This window comes from Narcine bancroftii, chromosome 4 (genome assembly GCF_036971445.1).
Source record: "Narcine bancroftii isolate sNarBan1 chromosome 4, sNarBan1.hap1, whole genome shotgun sequence".
In the NCBI taxonomy this organism is placed as follows: Eukaryota; Metazoa; Chordata; class Chondrichthyes; order Torpediniformes; family Narcinidae; genus Narcine; species Narcine bancroftii.
Window position 1 is genome coordinate 284,650,402 of NC_091472.1, and position 14,435 is coordinate 284,664,836.

Below are 14,435 nucleotides of genomic sequence, written 5' to 3' on the forward strand. Positions count from 1 at the left end.
ACATTATTCTCCGTTGGTTGCTCGCATTATTGCTTATTTTTGTGATTATTGTAGTTTTGGTTTCTCTTTTTCGCTCCTTATGTACTCTTATGCTTGTAAGGTCTCGTAAGTGACAGACTGTGACCAAGGGGTGGAATGTATTGGAGGATTTAAACCATGCTTTCAGTCCTGCAAGGCTGGGAATCAGTATCCTGCTTGAGACTCAGCAGACATAAGCTAAATTCCACCATGGGGCCCAGAGATGCAGTTATCTGACAAAAAGACAGCTGTGTACCAAGATCATTCAATCTTCCTGCTTGTTTTGGTCACAGTCTTTCAGGCAGAGACCTAACCTTGATGCAAAATAAACCATTGTATTCAAAGTGATAAGCTAGAAAGTTGTGTTATTCGATAGAAGCCTAGGCATGCTAGCTTGCTCGCTTATCTTTCTTACTGTGCTGGGCTGGGAATAGATGCTTGAGTAAGCAGTTTTTGGGTAATATAAGCCATGGTCCCGCTGCTGAAGTTTGAGACTCTCCGAGAGGTGGTAACATCTCTCAGCAAGAAGAAGAACTTCTAGAGTCCAGCCAATTTCCCGGTCGGGGGAGGTGGAGAAGCTGCTACCGGTGCCCCGACAACCTACTACAAGTGTGCAGTCGTTGCCTCGCCTCGGCTGTTGGGACCAATGCAGGCGTTGATAAGTATAATTGGGAAGGGCTTGCATATTGTAGTTTGATATCAGCTTTAGAATTTGTAATAAAGGTTTGTATAAACTGAAGTGCTCTCGACGTGTGTCTGTTTTCTTTTGGTAGCTCAAACTCTGAGACCAATCTAAAACGAACAAAGTGAGCAGCCATCACCCAGGATCCATGCCACCCAGGTCATGCTCTGTTCTCAATGCTGCCATCAAGAAAGAGGTATAGGCACCACAAGACTCATACCACCAGGTTCAGGAACATTTGCTATCCCTCCACCATCTGACTCCTCAGCAACAAACTCATTCAGAGGCTCATATAAGGATTTTTACTTTGCACATTATTTATTATTGAACATTTATTTTTTGTATTCACTGTTCATTTGCACTTCCTTCTTGTTTACATTTCTCTCTTTTGTATACTTATCTTTCCTTGAGTACATTTTTTTTGCACTACTGATAATTAAAAATTCTGCCTTACCTGCAGGAAAAAGAATCTCATGGTTGTATGTGATGTCATGTATGTACTCTGACAATAAATCTGAAGTTTGAAATTTATTCCCCATCAGTATCTAACAAAGGGGACCCATGGGATAACGTGCTCCATATCCACCTGCTCTGCACAAAAATTGAGTGAATGATGTCTTTGCATAACTCATCTCAAGATTAGATTGGTGACTCATGACAAGGAAAAGCCCCAAATTATTTTTTCAGTCACCATTAAAGAATCTGGACATAGTCTTTATTGTCCTTGCTTCCTCGAAATACTTGCATCACATCCTTTAGAATCACAGAGTCACATAGAGCAGGACCAAGCTCTTCGGTCCATTGACAGTGTACTGATCATCAAGAACCAATTTTTACAGTAATCCCACTCTAATTAATCTCCCATTCCCATTAAGTCACATCAATTCCACCACTCTTTCACACGCAGGGGAAATTTACACCAACTGTATAACCTAGCAACCCACATAATTTTTTGAACATGGCATGAAATTACAGTACTCAGGGAAAACCTGTGCATAAATAAGGAGAATATGCAAACTCCATGCAGTCAGTTAAGATTGAACCCAGGTTGTTGAAGCTGTGAGGGATTAGGTCTTCTTGCTATACTACAGTGCTGTTTTTAAAAAAAGTTAATTTGCAGGTTTAAATATACCAAAAATTGTCCCAAATTTGTTTGTTCCTGTATTTACTCATCTTGTGGAATATGCAGTTTCTCAATGGGAAGATAGTCAATTCTCCATCTTTTGACATTTTCTCCAGTAAACATATAAGAATATGCTTTTTCAAATCTTAATTGGGTTTCTGTCTCCCCTGAAGCTAAAAAAAAACTCAGGTTGTTTGTGGGTTTAATTTATAGTGGAAAAAAAATACTTTTGGCATCCAATGTATTGAAAATCCATGTATCCATGGATTCATGATTTTATTACATATAACCTGTAAGGAAAATCTTCTGCTATTGATTGTGCCATAGAACACTTTACCATCCAACGTGCAGTATCTATTAGATATACATGATATGATGACCATTTTCCTTGTGTAATCAGCCTATTTAAATATAGAAGGCTGTGGAACATGGAGGACAAAATACCTTGCACTCATTTTTGGATACTATGGACTTCAAATATTTTATAATTGTCAATGCACTATTTTCTGTCTTTGTTGGCTGGAATTCTCACTATATTTTCTAGTTTTATTAAGTGGAATTAAAAAAAATTTTTCAAATTATTATGGTTCATTTTGTGGCCTATTTGTAAATTTAGTATTCAAATTAATTGTCTTTATGAAGAATGTGATCAGTAAATAAATAAAAGTTTTTTGGCATTTGGACAATAAAATGAGAACAATAAAGATAAATTAATCTGAATCTGAATGAAGTTCTGTACTTGTTATCATTTAATGTTCATTTACTGGAAATAAGACAAGATGCTGACATATCATTTGACACAATTCTGTAACTGATTTTGTAATAAAATAATACTGCATACTTTCAGTAAAAAGTTGGCAAATTTCCCTGCAGCTTTCAGTTTAATTCACTATGGAGATACTTTAAAAGTTGGAAGCAAAGATTGCCTTACATTCTAAATTTCTGTTGCCTCCAAAATGTCCGGTCTCCACTCAGTAACTTGTCAGACAATGCAGATCAATTGTAGAATGCATATGAATATAAAAAACAAGTCCCATGTCCTAAAATTTCCATTTCCAAATTTCTCTCCATTTCATTGAAAAGCAATGCTATTATTTTCAGTATTTTCTATTAACTTTATAACCATAGCCAAATATTATTTCTTTGCCTCATTATATGGGACTGAGTACAATGTAGAAACTTTTGGATTCAATATTATTGCATCATCCTTGCAAAATCAAGCCTTGTACATTATTTTTTATAATTAAATATATTCCTCTGCAAACAGTACACATTTTATTTGCAAGTACAGTCTCTTATTACGGAAGTGGAAATGCAATGCACATTGTTATTTCAAAGCTGGCAATATTCTGAATAAATCCAAATATATTTATTTTTTATTATATAAATTCTTGAAACCCTAATTTCAGATTTTTAAAAGTTTACTTGTATTATTAAATTATGCACCAAATTCATTAGTAAAATGTGGGAAAATGTAATATATATGTACATCAATTAATTTGTGAATTATGTGAAAGATGCCTATTGACACGATATAAATATTGTAATTTAATAATTATACAAAAATATACATACAGTATAAAATGAAATTTTGGTATTTCTAAACATATTAAGTACATTTGGTGAACCTGTTAAATTAATTTCCAGGTATAAGACATATGCCTGTTTACATTTAATTCAAACAGTGTAATCACTGAAAACAATCTTGTGCTATTTTTTGTGTGATTCAATCAGCGAAAATTAGAAGTAAAAAGATTTTGAAGACATTCTGTCAATTCCAGTTGTCCTTTTGGAACTTCATTACATCTGGTATAGACAAGAATGGGCATGAACCTCTCCTGTATACCACTTCCAAAATGTTTAATTCTTGAATGGGCAGATCACACTCTCTATAGGCCATAAATGTAGAGCCAGGTCTCTGCAGTATGTCTGCAAGACCAGCTTCAACATTACTCAAAGGGTACTTATTGGAGATCTCCCCATCTGTCCTTCATCCTTCATCATTCCTGGGTTTACTAATCTCCTACTGGACTCTATCCAATCTCTCCCACCTTGTATTAATTGTATTAGTCTTCTCCCCTCAGCGTTCTCACTCTTGATGAAGGAATCCAACCTAAAATGTTGATTATTCTTTTTCTCCTACTGATAATTCTCAACTCACTGAGTCCCTCTCGCAGTTTTCCAGCATCTGAAGTCCATTATGTAACTCAAAGGGTACACCTGCTTGACCAATTCCCAGTATAGAGCCTGGAACATCCCTCAAACAGGATCCCTTCACTTTATTTACTTAATTGGCCATCACATCATTCCTCTACCATTCTGCTTTTGCCTGAGCTAGCAATCCTGTCTGATTCCATCTCACACACTGAACTGCAATCTAAATAACATCACCTACTGACTTGCTGACTCAGATTGACTACTGGATAACCCTATCATTACTCATTGCACTCTCCATCACACTCCTCATCCAACATTCATGCCTGTTGACTGAACCCATTTCTCTGATATTTGATTGTCTTAACCCATCACAATCCCAGGCTATCAAGTCATTCTCTTACCTTTTAAGACACTAGGGCTTTTAGACTGCAGGAATGTAAAGGCACAGTCAAAGAGTTTTTCTGCCACACGGGCAGTCTAAAAAGGAATATGCAGAAATTTTGAGACAATTCCTGCATCACAATATATTCTGCAGGACCCCTACAACTTTTTGGAGGAAGCCTGCAGTATAAATCGTACCAGAAAAATTAATTGTCAGTTTTTCACTCTACTGCATGTCCATCCACTGGGACTATTGCACTCAGGTACATGCACACAAGAACGACCACTTGGGGCAGTAATTATGTTAATTTTTTTCAGTGATTTTCCCAACATTGGAGTCTAAAAAACATTAATGAATGGCTCCAATCCCAGTTCGAATCCTTAACTCTCACTCCCTGATTTTCTTACTTGCAGACCTGTCACCCACCCTTACTTTATTTCTTTTGTATGTTTGGCAGTATAGTGGATCTAAGGCTATAATGCCTTGGGCACTGAATTTCCCAGCAGTAGGTTACCTTTTGAAGTAGCTGAAATAAATTTTGGCCACTTTTCCACAAAATAAGCATATTTTCATAAGAATAATGTGGCTTGGACATTAGAAATAACATTATTTAAATAATTTTTACTATTTCATATCCATAGTGCATTTAGCCTGATCCTCAACTTGTACAGCATACTTCTTGCTGAAAATAATGAGATCCTTGAATGCAGCCAGCATATGTTGTTATACTGTGATCACCACATGCACTGGATTTAGCTTGGCTTTTCTAATTCAAAGACTGCAAGCTAAATCATGCCATTTGAATGAAAAATACAAATATGTATTGCACACTTTGAAGTCAAAGAGAAGATAATAATTTTGAATTTTAAAAAAACTTTCTGAAATAGCTTGAAATATTTTCTGGCATTATTTAATCCAGGCATTCTCAACCAGTAGAGGCCACAACACATTTAATGGAGGCCATAGATTGAAATCATAAAATATTTTAAATGTTTTTTTTATGTAGGTAGTAGGAGAGAAGTACAGAAGAAACCAAAACTTGGTTACTTCACAGGGAAGGGGGCCCATAAACTGAACAGTGTCCTAAAGGGGCCATAGTCAAAGAAAGGTTGAGAATGGCTGACTTAATTGAATAATTCACAGCATCATCACAGCTCTTCGACAACCTTGGGTACTCAATTCAGGATTCAAGTTTTATTTTCAAAGCATCTGATGTTATATGCTATAAAATTAAAGTTCAATATTTATAAATGCTGCAAAATAATATTTCCCAATTCACTTTTGTATTTCTGATAAATGTTTTAAAAGTAACCTGAGAAACCTGACAACTCAAGTAAACCTTTTATCTAATTGCACTCTTTTTTGTATCCTTGACTCAATCACATGCTTTTTACTTAGATCAATTGTTCTTGTTGAGTTAACAATAAACAAAAACAAATGAGATAGCAGCAATAAATTCTCAGAGCAAGATCACAATTCAACGTGAAAGTTATCCAAATCACAATTGCAGTGCATTCTTCCCTTTTGGCAGATGTTTCCAAACAATGCCAGAAGATTTTCTGGCATTTGCAGTAACTCCATTACATGCAATTCTTTTGATGTTGCAAAACATCTGGCATGCAAAAAAGCAATATCTATACCTGAAAAATGATAACAGATATGCATAAACCACATCTATTCAAGTTAATGGGTCATACGTTATACAGCTGGGCATCAAAGGTTACGAGGAGAAGGAGTAGGGCTGAGTGGGAAAATGGATTAGCTCATGATTAAATGATGGGATAAACTCAATAGGCTAAATAGCCTATTTCTGTTCCAATGTCTTATGGTCTTATAACAGTCATTCAAGGTGAATGGCAAGAAGAAACAAGCTCCAGGGTCAGTGATGCAGCAGAAAAGAATCTTCAGTCCCTTAAGGATTGTTGAAGGAGTTTTGTGAGTGTAAATATTTTTTTAAACGCTGAATATCCCATTGTGGTAAGGAATTTATCATGTTTTGTATATAAATATTGCAAAAAAAGCAATGTGGCACCAAGGATTTCATTTGGTTAGACACTGCTAAATCAGTTCAAGGTGGAATTAAAATAGGTTGATCTCAATATTCAGGAAATACAGGGATTTGTTTGTATTACATCCCACTTTCACACACTATTGTGTTCATTTCTTTCAATAAATAATTATCTGAAGTTCCAGCCAATCACTAATCATTAAAACCTAATCCCCCAATTTTAACTAAGAATGTGCCAAAATAAAAATCTTGAATTGTGGTTCAAATAAATTGCAGTTTCTGTGTCATGTCTCTATATTAAGGTTCTGACACCCAGTCTGATCAGTGCATGATCGGTGAGCCACAGTAGGAAAAATTTGGCAGGAAGCCACCAGCGGAAATCTATGGGAGGAGACGAGCCAGGCAAGAGCCGAGGGTGCGATCATGGGAAGTGGAGGAGTAAGGGATAGGTGTAGGACTATGTCAAAGCTAATTGCAATCAGGACAAAAGAACTTCAGTGGTTTTAAGGTTGTTATGTGCAAATCCTATGGTAATGATGGCCTAAGCTTTCTTTGTACAGGCTTATAGGATCTCATACTAAAGCTTATCCAGGGATTGATTTTCCCTTGCTTAGTTTTTGGGGTGCTGTATCAGATCCAATGTCAATGCTTTTATCAGAGAATGATCTACATAACGGGCTGGATATCCTTTTCCTGTGCAACCTAAAGTTCTACTTGGGGGTAGTTGAGAGAACATTTTCTCTTTCATTTTGCCCCAGCCTGGCATCTACCAGCAGGGGCAGAGTGAGAAAAGCCACATTTATTAATTAAAAATTTCAGAGCTTAATTTTATACTTATATAACTTTAAATTTAAAAATATAATTTTTATTTACTTTATTTTAAATGTTTAAAAAATAAAATTTGACTTACAGCACGCTAACCAGGCTCTTTCGGCCCATGAGGCCTATGTCACACAATTACATTGAATTGACTTAATTTCCTGGTACGTTTTGTTTGGACAGTGCCGATTTGAATTCCAGTCACATGTGCTGTAATAGCGCTTTTCTAACTGGTAAGCTAACCGTGCCGCCCCATGTATTTTAATAGGAGATTAATTTTATTATTTCTTTAAATGTAAAGATGGGTTCTGAAGTGTTTTTTTCAAATACAATGGTAATTTTTCCAATGGTTTCTTTTCTTTCAATTATAATAAAGAATGATATTTAACATATATTTGGGAAGCATGGTAGCGTAGTGGTTACTGCAATGTTTATTACAGTGCCAGTGACATGGGCTTGAATTGGCACTGTCATTAAGGAGTTTGTACATTCTCCCTGTGTCTATGTATGTTTCCTCTGGGTGCTCCAGTTTCCTCCCACTCTCCAAACATGTATGGGATTTGTAGATTAATTGGTGTATTTGTGCTGCATGGACTCATGGGCTGGGACAGTGCCATCTGTCTAAACAAAATGCAGTTGGTGAATACTGCCAACATTGAAAAGAAATTTGTTCTGATGTTTAAACTTCCTTTATTTCGCCATTACTGTTACCTTACAGTAAGAGAACAAGTGTAGTTCATCAAATACTAGATGAAATGTTCGTTCATCTCTGGTATTAAGCAAGCTTCCCCATTGTGTATCAAGACCTCTGATCATTTTCTCAGTCGATTAGTTGAGAAATTGAAGGATAGAAAACCATGCTGGCCTGTGTTCACACAATCTGGCATTATATAATGAACTTTCCCTCTTTAGAGATTTCACGGATTAACATTTCTTTCATGTCAGGTTCTCAAAACTAATCCAACAATTTCACAAAGTTAAACCAGCATTTTCTGATTTATCTTTTAAGTCTAATAAACACAATAAAATGGGATTTAACCTTTAACAGATGATTTCTTTTCCATAATTTCTTCAAATAGTCCTTGTAATAGCCAGAAATGAAAAATCAACAGTTAATGCCCTCATTACTGATTTACACATTATGGAGCCACACATTTATATTGCAAAACTACATAATGCATCTGGTGACATTTAGCATTATGAAAAAGTTAATACAAAATATGTCAATTTGAAAAGAATGGCCTTTAAATGTAATAGGAATTTTGTGGCTGACTTTCAAAACTAATTTGGGGTCATAACTTTTTTTTCCAATTGAGTATCACATATTTCAGTGTCTGCTATTTTTAAAGGATTTATGGCTATAGTGTGTAAAACGCAAAGCAGTGGAAACAAAATTAAATGGAATACAAATACTTGTAATAGAATAAATAGCAAAACATTAAAATGTGTTGCAGTTGTTTAATTAAAAGAAATAACTGGCATAATGTAAAATCATCTTTTTCAGAATCTGATATTCTAGTGAAGAATATTTAGCAAATAGATTATAAAACCAGCCTAGATATGAGAGAAGAAATTATATTAATTTGTCAAATAAATTAAGCACTGCTTAACAGCATCTCTGGCTATTGTGAACTAATAAGATGATCAATAGAAGTACTGAAAGGATTAGCAAAATTGCCACTCCTTAACAGGGAGTGCATTAGGTAGCAGACCATCATGATACAGAAAGAGTATTTGCAAGTATAACTGAGATTTCAAGATTTTAGATTCCCTTTTTGTCATGTAATAGTACAGAAGATGTAATATTACACAATATTGCCTTCTGCTTGCCATAAGGCAAAGTGTGGCCATTAGTGTTGCCTGGCACTCCTTACAGTAAGAGAGAAAGTATAGTTCACCAAATGCTAGATGAAATATGAGGATATCAAAACCAGAGGCATATTCGAAACAGAGATGTCATGTCATGGTCATGAAGCTGTCAGATCCAATAGCAGGTTTGTGTTTGTGCATAACGTTTATTCTTACAGTAATTGTTCCCTCAAAAGATACTTGGAAATATAGAAATATTTAGATAATAGTGGAACAATTCCAGTAACCTCCTCCAGTTTGGAAAATTAAATTTCTGTCAACTGACTGTTTGGCAGAATGCCTTCATTTGTTCTGCAAAGATGAACATCATCTTCCAGATTTTCCTGTCACTTAATTTCTCTATCTTGCTTCCATCTTATAATATCCTTAATTTTCTGTATTGTTTTAATGAAAGGAATTCGGCCACATCTTCAGAGCTAACCCATTTCAGTTCTTATTGTTGAACTCAACAATTTCATCTAACCAGCCTTTCTCATTTGTTTCAGAACAGGCTGTATTTACATCTGTTTCTCCCTTAGAGTTCAAATTTCAATTCAGATAGTTTGATCCTATTTTCCATCTCTCAGCATCTACTTTCATTCATCTTCTCCAATTCACATTTCCTCCAGACAAATCATTTAACCAGACAAATCACCCATTGCCACCCATTCTCAGCTGATGCTTTTACCACTTGTAAAATGTAACACAGCTGGTGTCTGATGTATGGTCTTTCAGCAGTGTATATTAATTGAAGTGATTAGATTAATTTGAACAAAGAAAATCCAGAAATGAACACTGCAATGTTGCCACTGGTCACAATGTGCAAAATCAGTAAATTGTTCAAGAGAGGTAAAGAGAGAAATATTTCATATTCCACTTTGGACAGAGTTATGGTTGATAAATTTTAATAAGTCGACTTCAGCTGAAGGATTGTAAACCAAACTATAAGTCATGCATTTGTCACGGATTTTCTCTTTATTTTGCAGGTATTTTCTCTTTGTTTTACAGTTGTTTTTTTAGATATCCAGTTTGGTTTTCTTAGCAACATGATTAACATTAGATTAGGAACCCATGGATGTTGGAAATCATCGGTTGGCCAAGATGCTGGTCGCCAATTTTGAAGTGAATACAGAGTAACTACTAAATCATGGAAGAAGTTGTCACAAACCAATCCAATGATGCCTCTCTTAGATCTCACAGGTAAGCACTTTAGAGTCTTGTTCAGGTATTTGGGAATTATAATTAATTCAGACTTACAGAGCATATTCACTGAATTAATACACATCGTAGATTAGTATTGATCTCACTTGCCATATACATCTGAGGCCCAGCAACAAGGGCAATTGTCTAAATATCAGCATATTACAGGAAGGAGCCAACCATATACTAGTTCACAAAACCATGAAAACAACCACCCTTCTTGCTCTCAATGTGGTAACCTGCATCAAACAATAGAATTATGCCCTCAATAAAAATTGAATGGTATAATAGAGGCAAGCTTTCCCTCAGAATGTCCATCTAATGCATTATGAGCCTTCAATTCAATATTTAACTATTATTGGAGTCATATGAAGTCTGGCAAACTTCTACAGATGTGTGGTGGAAAGTATACTGACCAGCTGCATCACAGTCTGGTATAGGGACACCAATACTCCTGAGCGGAAAGCGCTGTAAAACTTGTGGACACTGCCCGGGACATCACAGGCAAAACCCTCCCCAACATTAAGAACATCTACAGGGACCACTGCCATTGGAGAACAGCAGCAATCATCAAGGATCCAAATCACCCAATACATGCAGCTACCATCAGGAAAGTGGTATCAGTGCCACAAGACTCACACCACCAGGTTCAGGAACAGCTGCTATCTCTCCACCCTTCAACTCTGACTCCTCAACAACAAACTCAATCAAGGACTCATTGAAGGACTCTTACTTTTGCACTTTATTGATTTTTTTTCTCTCTGTATTGCACAGTCAGTTTGTTTACATTTCTTTATTTGTTTAAATTGCTGCGTATCTTCTTGAGTACAGTTTTATGAGCTACCTGTAAGCGGTAATTCTGCCTTGGCCACAGGAAAATAATCTCAGGGTTGCATGTGATGCCATACATATATTCTGACAATAAACCTGAACTTTGATAAAACCATATACATCAAATTTAACTGCCACTAATTGACTTACAAATAAAAAAAAAGACATTTATATTTGGAACATAAACTTGTCAAAGTGTGTTTGGGATATCCTCATGGTGTAAAGGTGCTTTACAAGTATTTAAATAGCTTTCAAAATATATTCACTCTTGTCATCTTAAACACTAAATTGTTAATTTGCATAATATGATAAAAGCAGATTGTATTTTCAGGGAATGCCTATTCTTCTCTTTATCAAAAAATGCCACGACATCTGTTATATCCAATCTTTTATCTTAAAGGCAACATCTTTCAGCCCCCAATGTAGAATCTCAGATCTCTTTTCCAAAGGGAAATCAATATCAAAAACCATTACTAAATTTTTTGATGAATTCCACTAAACAAGGGCTCCTGACTGGTATATAATTTCACAGAGTCTTGCCCAGTTATTATTCTTTTGAACTATTCTATCATGTTAATCACAGCCAATCCCAATCTTTCCATCATCTAAAATGTGAAGTTTCTGATAATTGGTACTACCCAAGAACAGAGCCTTCACCCTGTTGTCTGTGCCAACCATTATGCCAAATTAAACTAGTCCCATCTGTTTGTACAATGTCCATATTGTTCCATTCCCTGCTTGTTCACATGACTGTCTAAATACCTCTACATCACCATTGTTTTTGCTTCCACTTGGCAGCTCCATCCAGGCACTTATTACTGCCTGTGTAAAACACTTGCTTTACACGTCTCCATTCAGCTTTTTCACTCTGACCTGAAGGTTTTGCTCTCCAGAATTGTACATTTCCTCCTTGAGCAAAGAGTAGTTTCAGTTTGGTTCAAAATTGGCATATCCACAATAATTAAATAAGCAAGGCAATAGACAATGCTATAGAATGGATCAAAAGGTCAGTTTCTGTGCTGTAAAAATCCATGCCTTTATGACACTTTTGATTGCCTATATATACTGCTGTTGTTTTGCCTTCACCACTAGTCAATTCTTCTCTTTCTCTTTGAACTAATTTCAGCAATTATTGCTGTGATAGAGGATGCAGACATTTTTCTGTTGTGTAGTTATCCTATGCATAGATTGAATGAGATATCATGAGAATCAAGTTCATAATATTTAAAATCAAGTTACAATACAGGTGGAAAATCTTGTAAAATGGTGCAAAAATAACAACCCAATTCTTAACATGGACAAGACCGAGATGATTGTGGACTTCAGGAGGATCAGAGATGTCCACCCTCCACTACACATTTATAGCTTGGTAATGGAAAGGATGGAACCAAGTTCCTCAGTTTCCATTAAAGAAGTGGCATCTTCTGGTTATATAATATCTCCTCACTTGCCAGGAAAGCGCAACAGCAACTGCACTTCCTTAGAAGGCTGAGACAGGCAAGGCTTCCAGCCACCATTCTGTCAACTTTCTGCAGGAGCTGTTTCGAGAGCGTACTTACTGGCCGACTGCATTACAGTGGAATGGTTGTTGTAGGGCAATGGATCGGAAGTCAATCCACAGGACCATAAAAGTTGCAGAAGTCTCCCTCCCCCATTGATGTGATCATTTTTTTAACAGAGTTTGAAAAATCTGTAAGGACATCTAACACATGCACGCAGGATCTTGCAGCTACTCCCATTGGGAAAGATATGGAAGTATTAGAGCCAGACCCACCAGGCTGAGGAACAACTTTTTCAACTGGCAGTGAAATTGCTGAATGACTACTGAACTGCAAAAATCAACTCCCCATGACTCTACAATTTATTAATAGTTTTTTATTTAATAGATGTTTTAAGAAGTGAATCTAGGTTCTGTGTATCCCATATGTATAGGTTGTTTGTACATGTGTTTGCCCTGTTTTTACACTTTGGACCAGAGAACATTTTTGTCATATTGCACAGTTACAATCCAATAATAAATAAACAAACTTTTTTTTCATTCAATATTCTGCATCCACCCAGTTAAAAACCAAATACTCTAAACAGCTGAGATTACTTCAAAAATATAAAACTTAGAGTCCAAGCAGTTTATTAAAGTTCTTAAGTTCAACACAAGACAAGGAAAGTACATTTTGGATGATTTTATTCATGATGAATGTGGCATGCTTTCAAAATTTTAATACACAAGAATCTACAATTGATGGAATCTGAAGAAAAAAATAACCTGCTGCAAGAACTCAGGGGGTCAAGAATTAGAGAAAGGACACCTAGGTGTAATAGCGAGTCTTGGTCAGAACATGGTCGAAGATCTGGAGAGCAGCAGAAACCACAGAGGGGAACTAACGGCACTCCCGTAGAAGAAAAGAGGAAAACGTTAGCATGCTTTGAAGAAACTTTGCAGTGGAGTAGTCAACTGGAAGCACAAGAAAGACTCGATGAAGAGTTCCAACCCAAAATAGTCAACAATTCTGTTTCTTCCACTGACGTTCCTCGACCAACAGAGTGCCCTTCACGGTTAATGGCATTGGTTTTTTTCTTGGAAAATGTAAAAAGAATGAAGCTAGATTTGAATTCCTGTACAATTTTCAAATAAAATATGGCCTAATCTCATTTTAACTCCATTCCCCTTTCAGTTGCAATCCTATACATTTCCATTCTGAACCTTTCTTATCAAAAGATATATTCATTTCCAGATCATCTTCTCCTGTTGTTAGTTTTGACATAAGAATTTCTGACAGATGTATTTTGCAAAATTATTAACTACTTCCTTCAGTTTAAAGGCACCTGAATGTATCTGTAATTCATGAAGAAAAGAACTCTTCCTGTTATCCAGTTCAAATAATTTGCCTGAGTGGAGGTCTTTGCATGCTACATTCTTAACATGTTGCATGTATTTAAAAATGGATTTTCTGGCTGATGCAGATTACATCCTATCAGTTATTGTTAGGAGAAAGTTACAAATAGTCACACATTATTATCATCTCCCACTAAAAAAAAGTTCAACATGATTTCAGTGACAGCAGAAATCACTATTATATTGTATATATTTTTTTAAAAGATTTTATGGATAACATTTGTTTTTGTCAGGTGTAATATGTATCTAATACAGAAACTTTCAGTACAGACTCTTTATTCCAAATTAACTTTGCTGATGGCTGCTTTGGAAATTCAAGCCTTTCTTTTCATAAATTATGATTATAGAAAACATATGTTTATGTGTGGAATCTCACACAACAGAATGCATAATTGGAAAATCCTCCTATCTTCGAATAATGATCGATCCAGTTGATGGACATCAGTCCATAAAACCTCCATTAATTCCATCATT